We start from the raw sequence: 17,116 nt of genomic DNA, 5'->3' as shown, positions 1-17,116 counted from the left end.
TCTATCTCCCATTTCCTATGAAAAGGGGTAAAATAATTCAACCCCAAGATTTTCTCCAGACCCTGCTTCCACTCTGAGCATCCACAGCTACACTGGACGCTCTCATCCCTGAAATTGGGTTCAAGGGCACAAAAAAGAGAAGCAGGAGGCACTAAAGTGGTTCTGAGAYAATTTTGCAGGTGGAGTGGAGGGTCTCAAGCCAGCATCAGGAACTCTCCCCAGATCCCCAAAGATCTTCCTTCTCCCAATAAACCCCAAATGTTTTCCCCTCCTTTTCCCTCTCCTGTTAACTTCAGCTCTGGAGCTGGAAATAAATCAATCTGCATCATCAGATCCTTTAACTTTCAGATCCTCTGGTTTGTTTCTGTAGATTCTCTGCAAGCAACACTTTCTTCTCAGGAAAATAAGAGGGAAAAAAAAATAATAAAAAAAAAAAATAAAAAAACCAAAACAAGAAGAAAATAAAAGGAACTAAAAATGGCAAAGAGCAGCTCGTGTCTCCAGTCCCAACATGCAGGAAGCACCCACCGAGGCTCTGATTTCAAAAGAAATGAGTGCTGCTCCCCAAGTCATTCCTACCTTCAGCAATTGAAGCAGCACCGGGATATCCCCGTGATAAATCACACACCTCTGCTTCTCTGGCTGCCTAAATAGTTCTGCTTCCCCAAAACCGCAGGCACGGAAGGCTCTGGAGCTGCAGCGAGCTCCCTGCAGGGGGAACACTGCCTTCACTCAGACACCCACCMCGGGAGGGGATTCCTCCTGGCTCCAGGGCCCTGAACAGCCCTGCCACCCTCCTTGTCCGAGCCCTACAGCCTGGACAGGTGACCAGGGAACGTTTCTGGGTTCAGGGAGCAGCCCCAGATCTGGGTTTTATAACCAAGGCACCAACTGAGGGTCACTCAGCGAAGAAATCTGTGCCATGGCAGCCCCTTTCCCTCTGCCTCTCACCCATGGGTGTCCCAGCCTCAGAAACATACTTTACCTGAAAGTAATTTACTTTCCCAGTAATTAATCAGTTGCTGTTTGGGATTTTGAAACACATTTGTTCCAAATTGTAGTGGAAGGACCTGGAAAAGGAACTCTGCAACTCTGGCAAGTGGTACTGAGATGTTGTGGGTCCTTGAAGAACAGTGATGGATTGAAAAATGTCTTTAAAGAACCTTGATTGAAGTCCAGTCTRTCACRGAAAACAGRGAATTGTCMCRAATTCCCAGCAGAAGCCACACTGTYACACCCCAAGGTCCCTCCACACAGTCTCCCAGAGGCACCCAAGAGAAGAACAGAGCCCTGAGCTGCTCAGGTAAGCAAGTGGCCTTTGCAGAAATGCCTTTGATGTTTCTTCTCTTCACARGAACAGCTGGAAGTTCAAAGCATTTATCAAAAAGCCAAAGGAATTCCATCGTTATGTCGATCTATGTTAAAAAAAATCCCCAACAAAGTTTGATAGGAGTTGCTGAGAAGGCTTAACCTAACCTTTCTTTTCTGCTTGAAACCCCAAGCATGAGTTTCATGCTGCTGGTGAAAAGGCAAAATGCAGCCCTGAGTTTGGAAAAACTTCCCTTGGCAATCTCTGCTGTGCAGGAACAGGGATTGGAGGGTYGTTTGGCCAGACATTTCTGGTCTTCCAGAAAACTGATACAGGAAAAACCCTCTCCAACATGTCCACAAATGAGTTGGCAAAGCCATTCCAGCTTTGACCTTCTCCTTCTGGGGATATTTAAGCTCTTGAGCTGAATTTCACACACCCAAATTCCAAGCTTTGAGTTCCTTCTGATTAGAAAAAAGCCCACATTTCAGCCAAGCTGAAAGGAAGGAATAATCCCAATGATTTTGCTGAGAGGAAGATCTGCATTTCCCAGTGCTAAAGAGAAGACAGTGCTAAGAATGAAACACCCAGCTCTGTATTTATCCCTGTTTCAGCRGTCCTGGTGCCCCCATCCAGTATCAGATCTCAGGCAAACACCACTTCTTGCTTTGCACTGATTTATTTTGTTGTTTATTAATTATTTTGTTATTTTTATTTATTCCTCTGCTGTTGATGCARAGGAAGGCTCAGTTTATGATCCCAGGCTTTGCTTCAGCATCTCCTCTCTCCCTGTTTAATCCCAAACATCACCTGTTTAAATGCTGGACATTTATCCTGGCCAAGAAGATTTTCCCAAGCTGCTGAGGACAAACAGCTGGGTTGGCTTTCCCCCCTGGAGCATCTCTGCCTTATTTCTAGCATGATTTAATCCACATTTTCATATCCCACTGCCTGTTTTTAGGGGCTTCCCTGGRAGAGTGAGGAACCTTTGAGCAGGCAGCGCTCGTTCCCCTTTTACASCATCCTTTGAAAAGTCCATGGGTGCTTCCCAAAGGATGGTGGGAAGAGGCTTTGGAGCAGGAAACGGTGAGAGAGAGGAGGTGGTTTGGGAGATGGAACCCCAAGGACAATGACCCTACACTGTCACCTTTGTTTGGCTTTGCAGGACACAGGGTCCAAGGCCCTGGATGGTCCCAGTCGAGTGTTTTGTTCCCTGCTGAGCCCAGCCAAGTGAAACTGCTCAAACTTTTGCCTCCAGCCATCATTTCTGGGCACAGTTACTCATTTCTGACCCCAAAAAACCACCTCTTAATGGGATTCCCCATTTTCTTCCTGTTTTGCAGCTGCTGTTTGCAGCTCCTCAGGCAGATTTGCAGTCAGTCAGAGCAAAAGTCACTCGGTGGGTCTTGAGCAAGGACAGAGAAAAAAAAAATCCCCAGCCCATAAATAAATAAAAAAGGAAGTATAAAAGGCAAGGCTTTCTCGAAGCAATGGCTTGCAGCTAGGCATTTTCAGTCACCTCCACTGACCAGACAGGTTATTTGGAGTAATTCAGCCCTGGAGATGACATTTGACATGACATGTACATGAGATGTATCATTTAGGTCACCGTGCTGAACCACCAGACACCCCCCYGCCTTCCTCCTCCTCCCCTCCTCGGTGCCCCTCAGGGAATCTCAGAGTTCAGGGTCTTTAAAGCTGAATTCCCTGCACAAGAGTTCAGCACCTTTCAACCTTTCCAGACCTATTACAGGAAGAAAACCGAGTGGAAGGASTGTGGGGGGCGGGAGGGAGGGTCAGGGGGCTGCTTCAAGGCAGGTTATTTACAGGCAGGTTTGGAAGCTGAAGAGAAAAGAGGATTTTTGCATTGGTTGGAAGGGAGATAAAAGTCACTGGAATGGTTCATCTCCTCAGCCAGGGGCAGAGCACAGGCTCCTCCTAAAAGCCTTATAAAAGCACCTTTAATTCTGCAATAAATCAGCAAAATTAAGAGATAAAGGCAGCAGAGTGGGATATCATCRTGGGATATTGGTTTAAAATTAAGAACAAAGGGATCACGGGAGAAAAACCAGCACAATCTCTGCAGCCATGATCAAGGAATTCATGCCTGGGGTCATTTTGAGCCATTTGGTCTGACACTGGACAGCAGTTTGGGATGCAGAGGTGCTCTGTGAGTTCAGACAAAGCCAGGTGCATGATCAGAGCAGCCACTCTGACCAGAGCCTGCCACAGGAGGATCATCCATCCATGAAAATCCTTTGGGACTCACGTTTTACTTTCTGTTCTTTCCCTGCACACTTTTACGTAGTTCTCTAAACCTCCCAGCTCAGAGGAATGTATAAAACCATYGGAGTGTGAAGGATACGGCCCTGAGTGGGATCAAATCTGCCCACACTTCYCACACAGGGAAATGGGGGAATTACCATCCCTGGAAATGTTCCAAAATCATGTGGGTGTAGCACTTGGGGACACAATTTAGTGGTGGCCTTGGCAGCGCYGGATTAACAATCAAACTCCATGGCCTCAGAGGTCTTTTCCAACCTTRRCAATTCCACAATTCCATKAAATAAGACACAATGGGAGGCAGACAGGAATATTATGATGGACAAACAGTCCCTTGTCCCACCTGGGAAGTTTTCTGGGCTCACCTGTGGTCACATTTGCAAGAGGAACAGGCAAAGGGAAATGGAGCTGAAGGAGGATGAAGATGTTGCTCAGTCTGTTGTCCATRTGGTGGTGGTGTCACCCCCAAAGCATGGAATGTCTGCCTGGCACTGTTTGGGAGCCTGGAGAGGTGACAGTGAAGGACTGGCCAGGAGCAGGGACAGGATGGACTTCCCAGGGTGTGTGTCCACCTGTCCTGAGGGGCCAAACAAACCAGGACCTTAAAAAAAAACAGTTCCAAGTATGGCTCCATCCAAGGATTTTGGGGTTGGAGCCAGGAGGGATTTCATGGTGGCCACGCTTCATCCTGGGTCCTTGCTGCTGGCCACTGTAGGYTTTCAACAGCACTCCTGGGGTGGCTGTGAATGACTCCTGAAATTCCCTGTTCCCTGCCCAAGAGCAGAAGGACACAGCCCTTGCAGGGAATTTCTGGGAGTTGGATAACCCTGGTACAGCTGTTCCAGAGTGATCTCTGTAAGGGGTCCCTCACCCTGTCAGAGGTCAGCGTGGTCTGGGCACTGGGGATGGCAGAGATGACCCAGACATGGGTCTGTCACACCTTGGACATGCTCCCAAACCAGGGACAAGTATCTCCAGCTGTTTCCCCAGGGTTTGTCCAGCTCCATGGGGCTTTAACCAGAAAACCTCAACCTGTTATCCTGGTGACTCACTCTGCCAGGTTCACCCTCCCACAGATCCAGCTGTTGGACACAGCTCTCCAGTAACYGCATCCCAAGTTCTCCAAGCTGCAGCTTCCTTAGGAAACAGAACATTCCCTGCTCCCTGGAACATTCCCTGCCCTTATTTTGGCTACACGAGCTGTTCTTACACTCATGACTCTCATGGATTTAGTGGCACAAATCTCTTGACCAATATCCAGGGCAGGCTCCTTCTTTGAAACTTCAGTCGTTGTTTGGGCTGTTTGGGTCTCMAGCTCCCTGTTTTCACCAGGCTGTTTTCATCTCTCCATGGGGCTGAGTTATTCCACATTTCCATCCAACTCCATYCCCATGGGGGTTTATCTCCTGCTGCATCCTCCTGACTACTCTCACTGGGAGGACCTGAGCCTGGTAGACTGAGACCAACCCTGAGCTGGAGAGACTCAAACCCTGAATTCCATGGACTGAGACTGGAGAGCAGCTCATGACCTCACAGCTCCATGGCACCATCCACGGGCAGTTTGTGTCTTGGAAGGTTAACCAAGACCAGCAAAACCTCTGCCAGGTGGACCACACGTTTTGAAAGAGAATGTCTTTGTGTTTGTTAGAATTTGGAAATGAATTAAAATAATCTGTGGCTGTTCAGCTGCAGGTCAGGGTTTCATAGCGACAATTGGCCATATTGGCCTTTCGAGATTTAATTAAGGAGAATTAATCCAAGTATTTAATCCTATTGGAAGGGCAGAGAATCATCCTTAGAGTTGTCTGCTTCTATCAATTTGACAAAAAAGGAGAGTGAGGACCCTTGTTTGGCATTAAATGTTTTGGCATATAAAGAGAAATAAAATTATTCWGTAGCAAAGTTTCTGGAGCAGCAGATGTCCCTTGAAAGATATTTAATTTGGGGTTTCACCCCACATTTTTCTTGCTCTGTCATGAGTGCATCCTTGGTCTGTGGATTTTTCCATCCTCTTTCCAATACCCACAGGAGAAAAGCTTCTTCCCCTCCTTGCTTCCACAAAGCCTTGGAAAAAAGGAGTTCTCCAGGTTAGGTGGGTAAAAATACCTAAACATAAGCCTGAAACTCTTTGAATGTTCAGTGCTAGAAAAGGGCACTGCTTCCTTTGCATGCAATTCCTTAGGTACCAAAAATTTGTGTTTTCCCATAATCATTGCACCTACACCTCCTACATAAAGGAAAAAAAACCTAATTTTAGTCTTGTTACCTTCATGCTCTACACATCATATCTATTCTTTCTGCTTCCTTCAAGATCATGGACACCTCTTGTCCATGTCCTGTCACTGTATATTTATTGTATATATTTTATATCCAGTTTATTTTCCAAAGCCCACTCAGACCCTTTGGATGCCTTTTGCTGACCACTGGGCTTGGAAGCAGGTGGGGAACACCTGTGTTGCATTAAAAAAAAAAACAGCAGTATGGAATAAAAAAAAAATTAAAACAAAACCAAAACATTTCTCTCCCAGCCCCCCACCCCACCTTGTCCCAACCCATCTGCCAGATATAAAAGAGCATCCGTAATCTAATTAATCTGAGCACTGCCTGTCACGGCAGGAAGGCAATTTTGAAAGACTATCGCCCTGTGTTTTACTCCAGAAGTTAATCTCCTCAAAGCACAGGGACTTCCCGCTCCCCCCAGCCCCACAGCCCTTWATCTGCCTCCTCAGCCAGTCTCTGGTGGATGTGGCTGGGTGGCTGGATGGAGGAATGTGCCGTACAAAAGGCGATTTGTGAGCGCGGCCGCTGCTCACCCAGCGCCTCTTCCGCCACAGGAGGACCTCAGTCACAGCTCCCCAGCCTCACTCTGTGCTGGCCCAATTACCCTCTCTCTTCCATCATCCAGCTCTTTGCTCCTTCTTTTCCCCTCTCCCTCTCCCCCTCTTTTTTTTTCTTTTTGGGTGAAGATTAAAAGATCTCGGGGAGAAGAAAGAGCCTCCAGTCCATCCCCACCTTGTCAATTATAAGCGAGGGGCTGGGGAGGGCTGCACGCTGTTATTGACTCGAGCGCTTTGCAAAGGTCATCTTCAAGGTCTGAACCTTCCCTTTGCCACTCCAAGCTCACCTGGGCCCATTAGGGAGGAATTTCTGGTCCATCCTGTATTTCATTTTGGGCCCACTGGCACTTCTGAGGGCTCACAGACGCRGTGGGGAGGGAGGAGGTGGGATGGGGGCACACAGGGGAGAATGAAGACAGGTGAGGGGAAAGAGAAGTCATTGAGAGACTTCAAAGTGGAACAAAGGCCCATCCAGATGTGAATAATTGCTAGGTCAGCACCTTAATCACAGGTGAGGGCTCCAGTGCGAGGCATCCCTGGTCGCTTCACAGGGCCRGGGAGGGGAGGGGGACACACAAAAAGGCAGAGGAGCAGAAACAAGGCTTTGATACAGCCAAGAGCAAGCCTGAGAAATACATTTTCCAGGTGATTATGTGAATAATGAGCCAACCTCTGTTTTATTGAGGGCACGGGGGGCCTGTAATTGCAGAGGGGCGGCAGCTCAGGGGGCAGCAATGGACACACCGACTTCTCCCACAGCCCAACCAAAGCCCTATTTCCCACCTGGCAGAGCATTTCCTGCCCTGTCCACCACAATATCTGGGTTTTCAGACCTCAGCGTGCTGGGAGGRAGCCATTAGGGTTTTGCTCTTGCGCCTTTGAGTGAATTATGACCCAAACAGCCTCTAACCAAAGCTGGAGAAGATGCTAGCTCGTCATCTTTGCTTTTTTTTTTTTCCTTTTCCCCAGCCCCGTGTTCCCGTGCCGCAGCACCAGCTGTGTTTATCTTGGTAAGGACTTTCTTCTGAATCAAGCCACAAGGTTTCACTGGCTGCAGACAAAACACCTTCCCACGTGGCTCTGTGCTGTGTAAATAAACATCCAGCATCTAAACAGCTCGGGGTGATGCCACGCYGCTGACGTCTGCATGTTCAGTGATTATAAAAGAAGTTTCTTATTGCAATTGCAATATTCTTTCAGGTATCTCTCCTTTCCAGTGCTCATTTTTCAAATGATGTTTTTAATTTTTAAAAAAAAAAATCTTATTTTTATCAAATATTATAACAGCCAACTCCTTCCCCAAATGAAGTGAGGTGGGATCGGTGCTTTCCTCCACAGATGTGTTTGTGGGGGATTTTGTTTCRGTTCAGTTGTGACCCTGCTGTTTTCAGTGAACATCTGCTCASGGTCAGTGCCAGTGAGGACAGAGGAGGGGAGGAAGTGGACTCTGCCTCTGGAGCAGATGCCATTCCCTGTTTGCAGCAGGATCTCTGTCCAGGACTCCAGCAGTCTTGTCCTGATGACAGAGCCTCCCCTCTAGCTGTGAAATGCCAATTCTTCATCCTCCCCTTCAATCCCATTTCACTCACCACCTCCAGCTCCTGCACCAGAATCTACTATTCCTAATTTGGGGAGGTTTGGACAAAATCTCTCCAAWATCAGATCCTTCTTGGAAGCCCCTTGATCCAGCTGGGATCTCAGACTGCCACAAAATCTTACAGTGGAAATTACAATAAAATTCCCATTTTAGCAAGGATTCTCCACCTCCATCCAGGGCAGAACAGTTTGTAGCAGGAACCTTCCAGACTGAACCTCACCTGCCCCAAACACCTCCGATCTCTGATCCACAACACCTAGGAAGTCACTGAAGTTGTAAGGAACTCACATTTGTAAAGGAAGGGCAGAGATTGCTCTTGAAGTGATTCTCCTTTAATGTAATTTTGTGAGATATTGTGAGATATCCATAGGGAAGGAAGATGCTGGGGAGCTACCAAATCTGGAATCAAGAATAACCARAAAAGAGAGAAGTTCCTGATTTAAAAATTATTTCTTGATCAAGGAATGTGTAAGTGAACAGAGTTAATGGTTTAGTTTTGGACACACAATGTTAAGGTGTGGAGAAGCTGGAAAATGGTAGAGAAAGAAAAGTTCTAAGGCACTTAGAAAAAAAATTAACTGTAATGAAGTTTAGAAGGGATCTGTTGGTCTGGAAAAGAGGAGCTGAAAACTAGAAGCARAGACCCTCACTCAGTAGAGGGTTTAAGAGCAAGTGTCTGTCCAAAACACCTCGACTTTTAATGAAAGGCAACAATTGATAAAAAATGCTCATCCAACACATTCCTTGATGGTTCTCAGTCATGTCCTTTCCATGTTCAAATGCTTTGTAGGATCTCCCCATGACAATGAAGAATATGATGTCTGTACAGACAAAAACCCCCACATTGTGTCATATTTAAAAATAAATGTTGGGAGCACAGGAGGCCTCAGACTATGAGAGGAGAAGAGCTCATGTGTCAGTGGGGGAAAGTCAGAAACAACTTTGCATCTCYTCCATGAGTTTAAACTCTGAGGACACTGAAAAAGCTGGGATTTCAGGCTGTGCAGAGTCATGAGGGACGGGCACCACTGTCACTGATTTTCCATGGAGTTCAGTACCATATTCTGCTTCTTTTCTGCCCTCTTTGCAGAGCCTCTTGCTCAGCTGCCAGAAGCTGGGGAGGATTCAGCTCATGCCCGTCCGTCCGTTCCACCGCCGGGTTAATTGTGAAGAGAATTCATCAGAATTCCCAGGGAAGGCAATAAACTCCCTCTGTGGCTGAGCCTGGAGAGATGGGGCYGTGCCAGTCCAGGCTCAGAGCTGAGTTTGGCTTTGGCACTACCACCGCCTCATAAACACCCGTTTGGCCTCCRCCTCATCAACATCTCATCAGCAGCTCCTTGGCTTGCTGTGGGTCTCCAAATTAGTGTTTATAGCCATGCAGAGAGCAAGCTGTTTGCATAAGTAATCCTCAAGCAAATCTTGCCTTCTCAGCCAAAAAAAAAAAAAAAAAAAAAGAAAAAAGAAATTAGGAAAATTGCTCTGCTGGTTTGTGTTCCCCCACGTGCATGGGGGACATCGGTGCCACCAGCTCCACATGGCACAACCCAAGGGACAATGCTCTGCTCCTGCCAACCCCGATTCCTCGAGTTAAGGAATGTATTTCATTTCCTAGGACCATGGTCTGTGGATTCCAGGTGCCTGGGAATAATGAAATCCTACAGAGCTGAACAAGTCTGATTTTCAAGCTCACACAAGCCAGCAGGGCGCAGGCAGCAGGGATGGGATTCATCTCAGCTCCCTTCAGGTGTGAGCTGCACACACAAGAGCCCTCCCAGGGTCAACAGGGAGGGGTAATTGATCTGATTTCTCTAAGATGGTTGAGCAGATAAGCCCTGAACTGCACTGGGGAAAGAGGACCAGAATGCAAAAATGTAGAAGCAAAGGTTGCAGCATTCAGGGGACACAGTGACAAAGTTTGGGATCCATTTCACTGCAGCAGATCTTGTTTGACTTGCGTGAATGTTTCCCTTGAGCAGGTCTCAGCTCCCTGAGTCCTGTAACGATGAAAACTTCATTAAAAATAGWCCAGCTGCTGCCATTTGTYGGTTGAAATGTCATTCTTGGAGCTCTGAGCCCTCTAAGAAAGTACAAATCTGCAGGTTTTATCTGATTTTCATTATTTCACCTGCGTGGTGTGGACAGTGTTGTCATTTGTGAGTCTGGAAACAACTCCTGACAACTCATGGGTTATCTGTGCCAGGCCAGGCTGTACTCAGGGGTGATGCTGTCTCCTTCCTCCCCCTCTCCATCACCTTCATCATGAGCCCTTTAGGGCAAGAACTGCCCCTCTTCAGTGGTACAAAAAAGACATGGAGTGAGGATTACTCATGTTTGCTTGAATTTTTTAGCATTGATGGACCCTGAACAGTGGCTGGCTCAGTTCAGGAGACCAAGGGAGGCACTTTGGATGCAGCTGTGCTCTTTTCAAGGAAAAGTGAGTTTTGGTGCCAGCCAGGCAGTTCCAGTTGCTCACAGGACTGAAGATCAGCCCTTGCTTGATCTTGAATTTGAGCACAAAACCAAACACAATGGAGACTTCATTTCACTGAGAACTGGGAAGCTGCTATAAAACAAAAACTTAAAAKGGCAACATAAATCTGTTACCCCTCACTTTCCAGTCACCTGTGGTTCATGGACCTCATACCCAGGGGTGGTACCTTCGTCCATCATCTGCCTGCTTGGATGTGTTCCATCCCCAGTGCAATGTTTCTCAGGAATATTTCTCATTTTGGGGTTTCAGAAGTGAGAGAAACTATGACTAAAAGTGGGGGGAGTTAATCTGTGAAGATCAGTGGAGGTAAGGGGATAACTCAACTCAGGCTGTGTGTTTATCAATTCTTGTTCTTTTGGGAACCCAAGAAAAAGCTCGGGAAGGCCTGAAGGAGATAATGTTGTACATGAGTGTCTCAATTTGTGTGAGATTTATGACAAAGCAAAAATGCTGCTCTTTTCCAGCTCAGTTTTGATGCTCTTGCAGATTTTACTGCTCTTGCAGATTTTACTGCAGCAATCTCTGTTCCATTAAACAAACAAGTCGAGTGGACAACTTTGATCTTTTAATTGGCAATCCCAGCAAAATACCCAGGGCTGCAGTGTCAGAGAATCACAAAATATCCTGAGTTGGAAGGGACCCACAAGGATTATTAAATCAAATTCCTGATCCTGCAAAGGACAACTCCAAGAATCCCACAATGATGCTTCTGGAACTTTGTCAGGTTTGGTGCCATGGCCACTTCTACTTCCTTGGGAAACTTTTTCCGACACGGGCAGCGCTGACTCTACATCTTTGTCCTCAGTAAGAAAAAACAACTACATGTAAAAATACAAAATCCTATCAAATATATTGTAATTCCTGACCTAAATAATCCACTGCATAGGGTTTTTTTTTTTTTTGCGTTCTCAGAGCTCTGAACATTTCCACAGCCACAGATAATCCTGCTTGGAGGAAYTTGGAGAAATCTGCTCTGTCTCTCTGCTCCAAGCAAATTTAACTCTATTTTAAACWTAACATCCCTTCAAAGATGACCCTAATTGGCTTGGTTTTATCACAGTCATTCAATTTGTGAAATACAGCATGAAAAGGGGGTGTTGTGCTTTTTTTTTTTGCTGTCAGAGAGGAAATATGACTCATTGTGATGAATTATAGATTTGTGCAATTAATTGTCCTCTCAGAAATTTCCGTTTCTGTGACATCACTTTGTCTACTCATCACATCCTTCCTTGGAGTAGAGAGTGTTGCATCCCAATCTCCAAGAACCTTCAACCAAGGTCATAAATGAAATGAAGGAAATTACAGAAGGATACAAGTTTTTTGTTCCCATATGGGATGAAATGAAGATTCTGTAGTTGTACATGTCCTGCTATCCTGGAGCAATTCTTATTTTAAAAGTCTGAGAGTTCACAACCTGTAAAAACAGTCTTTTACAAATGCCCATATTCTTTTATTCAGTTTAGGTATTTTGAAATAAAGTTAATTTTAAGTTTAATYCCCCCTTTCTCTGCTCACAAGTCAGGCAGAATTCCAGAAGAAACCTGCTTGGAGGCACTCTTGCGGGGTGAGAGATCCCATCCTTGGAGGCCACAGGATGGGAAGAGCATCAATTCCTGCAGAAAGCTGCTAAACYCCCTCAAACCAAAAACCCTTGCTGGGACTGCCCAGGGTTTGCCTCCATCAGATTTTCAGTGCCCCTTTTAGGGATTTTTACCATTGACTGCTTACAAATAAATCAAACAATCTCCAAGCCTTTCAAGCAAATTTCCCGTTGCATTGCTTCAGTYCCTCCTTCCTAAGTTTGAGTATTTATCACAGTAAACCATTTTCCCTGTTTACTATAAAATTTGAGCTGGCTCAACAATGCCAGGATCAGTTTTGTTCAGGCCATATTAAAAAATTTCCCATCTTCAGTGACAAATTCGTAGAACAGCTGAGGTCAGAAGAGGCAGAGCTGGCCCTGAGCCGTCGCTTTCATCAACATCTGGGACAAAATCAGGGATCACCATTCCCTCTGTGGAGAAGACAAGATGGTGCCAAGGTGGTGCTGAATGTCTGAGCACAACTTGGAGCTCATGGGAGCAATCCCAGCCTTGATGAACAGGATTTGTCCTCACACCTCCTCACATCGCATTCCACCTGCGCCCCGTGGAAAAGTGCAATTGCTGCTGAGGGAAATGCTCTTAGGATTGGGAATTCTGGGCATTCTGGTGAATTTGGGATTCACCTCCTCTGCTGAAATGTTCACTTTTTGGCCATTCAGGGCCCTGCTCAGTGGAGATACCTCCGGATCCCTCCTGGCATCTCCCAGATCCATCCGTTTGGAGTCTCTGGTGCGTGCGCTGTGACTGTCGACATTTCTGCCTGTTGTGTGTCCTTCAAGACAACTCAAAGGGCTGTAAAATCTCATTTGGGACAAATTAATGTGGTTCCGGACTCTGTGGTCAATGGGAAAATCCTCCTGCCTCTAAGGGATGGAGGGAATCATTTAATCATCCAGTGGATCCCAGAATGRTTTGGGTTGGGAGTGACTTTTAAAGTTCATCCCAACCAACCCCGTGCCGTGGGTGGCACACTTCAACAGATCAGATTGCTCAGGGAAACCTTGAGCCAACTGACCTGGAATATTTCTAGGGATGGGACCTCCACCACCTCTCTGTTCCAGTGTTTCACAGCCCTCATCATAACGASTTTCTTCCTGGACCCTAAAATCACCCTCTGAAGGCACCGATCCATCTCCACTGACCACCGAGACAGCTGGAATGAGCAGCTCAGACGAAAAACTGGATTTTCAGAGGGCTGAGCTGACTTCCACCTCCCAGATACCCTCCTTCAGGAGTGGCAGCTGGCTSGATCAGGGCTGCAACCACAAGCCTCGGATCCCTGCTTGTGCTGAAAACTCGCTCCGGGCTGTTTGCGTGTCCCTTCTCGCTCCCCGCCCCAAGGGCAGCAACATTTCCTTTGTTGTCTCCCGTGCCTTATTGAGGCTCGGAGCTCTCCGGGGCAGGGACTCTCCTCCGGAGCACCTCTCCCCGCGGGACTGCGATCACGGCTGAGCCTCTCGCTGCAGGAGTAAATAATAATAACATGCATTAGCTGCTAAGTAGGGGAATTAGGGGTGAGCTTATGTGTAAGCACCGTGCATGCTGTAATGATATCCTCGTGCTTAATGCAACTGGATCCTTCCATTATTAAAGCAGCAGGAGAACTGATGTTTGATCTGCAGGGCTAATTCTAGTTTTTGGAGACATCAAACAGCTGCTTTGCTTTTCTTTTTTTTTTTTTTTTTTTTTTTTTTTTTCTCTTTTTTTTTCCCTTGGCAAATGTGCATGCTATAAGCAAATCTGAAATTACCAGGTTCACAAGTTGAGTTTCATGCAGAGAAATGTTTACTTTGATGCCAGAGGACCTGGCTCGTTTCCATTTACAGTAAATGAGGAAGAAAATTGATTTGCAGCAGCAGGAGGGGTGTCAAACCTTTATTGCTGCTCAGGACATGTATGCACTGCTAACCAGGAAGATAATTAACCTAAATTAACCTTCTGCCTTAAGATGAGTCATAGTTTGGGGAGGGGGGAGCTGGGAAGCAGGGGTGGAGAGGGTGTAGGGAGGGGAACAGTGCTATGGAGCTGTATGGACACGTCCTGTGCATTTCCAAGCAAAAACCATGGGCCCATGCAGCAACTGATTAGATTTAAATGGAAATTCTCGATGGGCACGAAAGAAGGAAAAAAAAAAACCAAAAAAAAAAAAAAAATGAAACAACTGTGTTTAAATTAGGGCTGGACTGTGAATTGCATAAGTTGGCCTGTAAAATGGGGCAGAAAAGGGCATTTCCACGTGCTGGTGAGCCAGGAGACAAACAGTTCATGTCTTTGAGCTGCCACCATCATTTACCAGCCTCCTCTGCAGATCTGCAGCTCTTATCCAAGGGCTTAGCCAGGGTGGTGGCAATCTCTGCTCCAGACCATTTGGGTGAGGTTGTTCCCAGGTGGGTGCCAAGGCAAGATCTGTGCTGCTGTTATCCACCTGCCCAATTAATGAAATCTGAATTTCATTATTAATTCAAAATAAACAACCATATAACCATTCCAGGCAGTTATGGGTGATGGAGGAAGAAAACTGTCTCTGTTTCAGTTTTGTTTGAAGTGAGAGCCTAAAGTCTGGGTCCTTCATTTGGTGATGTTTGAATATTGTAGATCCAGAAAGATCCAGYAGCCGGCAGCTCCATTTCCTTGGAAATCAATCACCAAGAGTGACCTCTTATGATGGAATCATTAAGGTTGGAAAAGACCTCCAAAAGCTGCTCCATGGCCACTCCAAGCTCCTCCAGAGTGAGCAGCAGGTGAGCCTGAAATCTGCCTTTTCTGCATCCAGACCTGGACGTAATTTGGGCCAGAGAACAGCTGAGTTATCACAGGTGTCCACTTCCTTCACCACGGAATYATTTAGATTRGAAAACGCCTYCAAGATCAYTTCCAGACYTTAACCCASCACTGCTAAGGCCACCACTAACCAATGTCCCCAAGTGCCACATCCACTATCTTTTAAATTCCTGCATGGATGATGTGTTGACCATTTCCCTGAGAAACCAGGCAAACCCAGACAAAGCTGGATTTCTTTTATTTAGGATGTYTGGGGAGTTTTTGAGGGGAGCCCAAGAATTTCAGATGCCCACATGCCTTTGACACAGCTCTGTATGAAACCAGAGTCTTGGGATGGAGGCAGAAATCCCTGCAGAGTCACCCAGCCAAAGGGAGRTTGTCATGTGGGATGGGTGTCCCATGTCCCTGAGGACAGGTGTCCTCCTGAGGTCCTGTGGGAACAGCTCTGGATCTGTGCCCACAGCTCAGCACACACCAAAACACCCCCTTAAAGTCACCCCACGTTCTCCATCTCTACTCCCCACCTCTCAGCTGGGACAACAACCTTCCTTTCCAATGAAGCTGTGCAGAGTTCATCCCAAGTTAATCCATTTCACAATTCCTCCCCTTCAGAGGTAAAATCTGGGATACTGGGGAGAAAACACCTCGTTCAGGGAAACAGACCCCAGGTCAAAGGAATGCAGGCTGAGAAAGAGACAGGCAAAGGTGATCCAAGAGCCTTTGTGCTCAGCCTGGGCCCACAGGAGGTCTCAGCTCCCACSTGAGGGACAACTGAGCTGTGTGGATCCTGAGTGGTGTCCATCCTCCCAGGGAGCAGAGGAGACAATCCCAGTGATGCAGACACTGTGGTGGTGAGGGGTGGGTCGATGCCTCAATCCCATGACCAGTCAAACATCCACTTCTTCTCTCTCCCCATCTGTGACATTRTCAGTGGGCAAACACAGTTTGGATTCATCCCAGCTGATTTTGTGGGAGAATTTACCATGATTTCACCAAAARTCTCTTGGGGATGTGAGAGAACATCTCAAGAAGTCAAACCTTGATTTTTTTTTTTCAGTAGGTGTTGCTTGTCTTTGAAAAACCACCCAAATATGAAGGAATTAAAATCATCCAAAGCTTAGAAGCAACACTCATCTCAAGGCAAAACGGTTTTGACATTTTTTGGTTCTCTGAACAATTTGGGAAGCCAGTGAACCAAAAGAGCAGCAGTTGTGTGCACCACCCTCCACCTGGCCAGCCCAAACACCAAGAGTTGAGAAACCTGATGTGGGAGCAAATGCCTCCTGCACCTCTGGCAGGGTGCATCCAAACGTGTTGGCTCTCAGCAGGGACTCTGGATTTTTTAGGTCACCCCTCCTTTCCCCCATTAAATTTTTAAGCTCACTTTTGGCTAAATCCAGGAAAGATTTAGCAATCCTGTGGATAGAAATCCCTCCACACACTGGTGGACCTGTGCAGGATCTGCAAGCAACATTCTGCACCCGCTCTGCGAGCCCAAACCGGGGTCTCCCCTCCTCCAGAGACAAAACAGGATTCCTTTTGAAGTCTGGGTGTCTGTTCCTGGGCCAATAAAAAGCCTCATTTTCCCAGCAAGAAGGTAAAGGTGGCGAAAGGTGCTACCAGCACCTCCTTGTGAAGTGCAATTAGCAGCTGGGTGCAGGGGGAAGTGCTGGCCRACAACGGGGGGCGATGGCTGTGTCACCTCGCTCAAGACCGGCCAGATGGGCCAGGCAGGACCCCAAACACCAGGGCTRGGGACAGCCAAGGGCCACTGGAGCCCTCCAGGGAGGCACAGGGGTTCCCTGGCTCCACRTCTCATCCTGCTGGTGACACTTGGAGAGCGCTGGGTGATGGAAAGGGAGCAGAGTTCAGCAAAGCAGATATTGGGTCTGACTTAGAGCCATGATAATCTTCCCAGGATATGAGGATTGGCCATACAGCCAGCCCCAAACCCATCTCACCCCATCTCCAGCCACTAATCAGGAAAAGACTTCCCTCACAAGCAATAAGACTGTGATTTTAGATCTTTCTTGGCTTCTCTGTTGTGTCCAAAGGATGTGGCTATGGAGGGAGACAGCTCAGCATCAGAAAAATGGAGGATTCAGAATAGAGGGGGGAAGTGTGGCTACTGTGAGGAAAAGGACAAGGAAATATAACTGTTAAAGGTATTCCAGGCAACTTTCTAAGGTAGCAATGCTTCTCTGAAAAAAA

This window comes from Malurus melanocephalus, unplaced genomic scaffold, assembly GCF_030028575.1.
Source record: "Malurus melanocephalus ecotype Western Australia unplaced genomic scaffold, MMel_1.1 scaffold_1069, whole genome shotgun sequence".
Classification (NCBI taxonomy): domain Eukaryota; kingdom Metazoa; phylum Chordata; class Aves; order Passeriformes; family Maluridae; genus Malurus; species Malurus melanocephalus.
This window is presented reverse-complemented; position numbering follows the sequence as displayed.